Raw genomic sequence first — 3,590 nt, 5'->3', positions numbered from 1 at the left:
CCGCGTGTGCTTGCAGTACTACCGCAAGCACAGCAGTAGTCGTCAGATTTCTGTACAACCATGATAACGAAGGGAAGCTCCAAAGTGCAGGGAAAGGAGGAACAAGTGTATGTGTTGATTCCACCCAAACCTTTCCGACGCGGACCCCCTCTTAATAGTACGGCTCTCCTATGACTCAAATCCACCAAAGAGAAATGTAGAACGACGCCGACTTCAATAGTCTCCGAGGGGCACCGAATCGTCTCATGCCTAGATATGAATAACCTGAGAAACTCAAGGCACACGATTAGTCCGCAAAAGCATTGTCATCAATCACCAAAACACCCGAGGGAAGAATATGCCCTTACAATCTCCCCCTTTTTGGTGGATTGATGACAACACGGGATTTGCATATGGATAAGATAATTTAGAGCAGGGGCAAACCCCACCTCTCTAAAATATAGACGGGCCCCCCTAGATGTGTGCACTTTAGATGAATGCTTTGGACTGCATAGCACACAGACTAGGATCAACACTCCCCCTATATTTTAGAGACTAAGACATGATAATAAGCAAAGCAAGACATAAAAATAGCACAATATAACACGAGCTCGCTAGGATAGATAGAGTGCATATGTCTTACACCATACGAAGTAAAGCTACCGAGGTTCAACCGAGAAAGTAGCAAACAAACACATGACACAAACGAGAAAGCGGCAAACACACGACACACACTCGCAAATCCCTACACTCTCTCCCCCTTTGGCATCGAGACGCCAAAAAGGCAGAGAGGACACCTACACACAGGAGGTGGCTCAAGCAGAGAACTCGTCCCAATCCTCTCCATCGGATGCCTTGGCAGCACGGATGGTCTCCTCGACATCCTCCTCAGACTCAGTCCACCTGTAGCCCTGCTTCTCCATCCACTCGGCTTCTGGAGTGATGTGCTCCTCAGACCCGCCAGACACTGCCTCACCATAGAGCTGCAAGATCTTGTTGTCCCGGCGACGACTCTCCTTGGACGCCACGTGAGTCCTGTACTGCCCCTTGGCTTGCATGCAGAAAAGAGTCTTCATCTTGTCCTTCAACTTCTAGGCCCATGATGGCATAGAGGCACTCTAGGAAGGTCTAGTAGCATGGCCCTCAGCAACATCCTCGGGGCCAGCATCCTCCTCATCAACAGCAGTCCGAGCAGCAGTCGCCTCGGCGCGAGTAGTGGTGTTGGCCCAGTTGGGTTTGATACGCAGGCAGATGGGCTCATGGCGAACCCAGTCAGGAGCAAGAAACTCATCAGCAGGAAACATCTTGTCCCAAGTCTTCGAAATCAGTAGAAACAGATAGGGCCCATAGATAGGCACCTTGCGGTTGAACACTGCAAACCGGAGCTCAGATCACATGATGTGTGAGACATCAAGTGGCTGTGACTGAGACGAACGAGCATCCTCGCAGATGAGCATCATGTCCACCATATAGGCATGAACCTTGTCTTTATCACCGATGCGAGGGAACAAGGAGTTGCGGAAGATGCGATACATGATATCCAAGAAAGGGTTGAGCACCAAAGTTGTCTTGCCATTGGCGAGTGCCTTCTCAACCATGAAAGGGACAAGTCTGTCCTTGCTGGCAGAATCAGCATTGGCATGGGGGCGAACACCCACTGGAGAGTCGAGACCATCATCAGGAACTTGGAGGAGATCCATGAACTCCTTCCAGGTGGCAGATAGCTTACGGCCATTGGTCATCCAGGTCATCCTCCGGTGCTCATCGGAGTGAAAGTAGACTGAGGCAAAGAACTGACATATGAGCTCAGGGTCATAGTCGAGGTGGAAGGTAATCACATGCTCAATGCCAAACTGCTCTACCAAGTCCAGAGCCTCTCCAAAGTAGTCACGAAACTTGTCCTTCCTCCTGTGATGCATATTAATCCACTTCACCTCCACATAGGTGTTCTGCTTGTTCTTGATGACATCCAGATAGATGTTGACCTGTTGCTTGTTCCAGAACAACTCACAGCCTCTGAAGGTGGCACGCGGATGCACATAAGGGTGAAGCTGCCTGAGACGGACATAATCAGCTTGGGCAATCTCATCCATGCCCTTAGCGGGCTCCTTGTGCTTGCTAGCTGAGTGCTTGACATTGCGCTTGGAGGCAGACGAGCCTTCTGGTACTTCACCTGGGTTGCGCAAATGCTTGGAGCCAGTGTCACGACTGGGGTTGGACCGGCGAGAGCCACCACCTGAGACACACACGCAAAACACCAAAGACGCGAAAGGATCAATGCAAAGGCCACGAACAAGCACAAGAAACCCATAGACGACATACGAGAAAGTTGGCATGCGAAAGAAGTGAGCCACGGTAAAACTGCCATTGCATGCGGTACTAAAAGATTAGTACTGCTCCAAAAGCGGTAGTACCGTGCGATGTCACGGTAGTACCGTGGTTGGAGCGGAAGTAAACTTTTAGTACCGCATAGAGCGCGGTAGTACCGCTCCCGAAGGGCGGTAGTACCGTGCAAGCGGTAGTACCGCCCCAGATGGGCGGTAGTACCGCGTCGCGTCAGATCCAACTGTCGGTTTGAATCTGAAAAAGAATTGCGAAATAATGGCGGTGCTACGGTGATCCGATCTAGCGCAAGACAACAATACAAGTAGATCCTATGCAATACCACACTCCTTCCTCCTACTCTTGCAGAGATTAAGCCTAGGAATCTCAAGAACACACAAGTTTCCCCCAAAACCTAGAAACACTAAACACAAACAACACGGAAAGGGAGTTGGGGAAAAACCTTGGTCCATAGCAAGAGCACGTGGTGGGGAACGATCCCACCGGTCGGAATCCCAGGAGGGCAGCCGGTGGAGGAGATCCGGCGACGAACGCCGGCTCCGTTCTTGAGTGAGGGAGAGAAGGAGACGACGTGGAGAGAGAGGACAACGAATGGGTATGGGGAGTTAGAACTCCCCCTGCCCGTCCTTATCCCCACGCGCTCGAACCGGCGCGGTAGTACCGCGTATCATCGCGGTAGTACCGCTCGGGCGGAAGTACCGCGCTGAGGCGGTAGTACCGCTCAACCAGGCAGCAGTAAAAAATTACTGCCGCGTGGTGAGGGTAGTACCGTGCTCCCGCTAGCGGTAGTACCGTGGCAGGCTGCGGTAGTACCGTGGCCGACCGCGGTAGTACCATGGCCGACCGCGGTAGTACCGTGAGCTCAAGACACCGCAAGTTTCAACACAAAAGAAGAGAGCTTTGCACGGAAACTTTTCACACACAAGAGACACAAGAACACGCACACACCAGAGGCAAGAAGACAACACGAAACCACCAAGCGACAAAGCCTCTCGAGGAGAGAGGGCGGTGGCCGAAGCCACCTATGTTTGAGTTGGATGGTATGGCACCGCGAAGAATTATCCTTGGGCCCATGACCAAAACTCGTCTTTGAAGCACAAGCACCATTGAAAATGGCTAATGTGAAAGAGGTGATCGATTTATGCATAATGGGGGGGGGGGAGGGAGAGTTCATTGAGAGAACAACACTCCCCCTATGTCCATGCCTACACCTAAACTAGACAACACGTTGAGTGTGGTGGGGGGTGTACGGGTTCAAGTCACATTGC

Source organism: Triticum aestivum, chromosome 5B (genome assembly GCF_018294505.1).
Source record: "Triticum aestivum cultivar Chinese Spring chromosome 5B, IWGSC CS RefSeq v2.1, whole genome shotgun sequence".
Lineage (NCBI taxonomy): Eukaryota > Viridiplantae > Streptophyta > Magnoliopsida > Poales > Poaceae > Triticum > Triticum aestivum.
The sequence above is the reverse complement of the archived record's forward strand: the minus strand, read 5'-3'. Positions refer to the sequence as shown.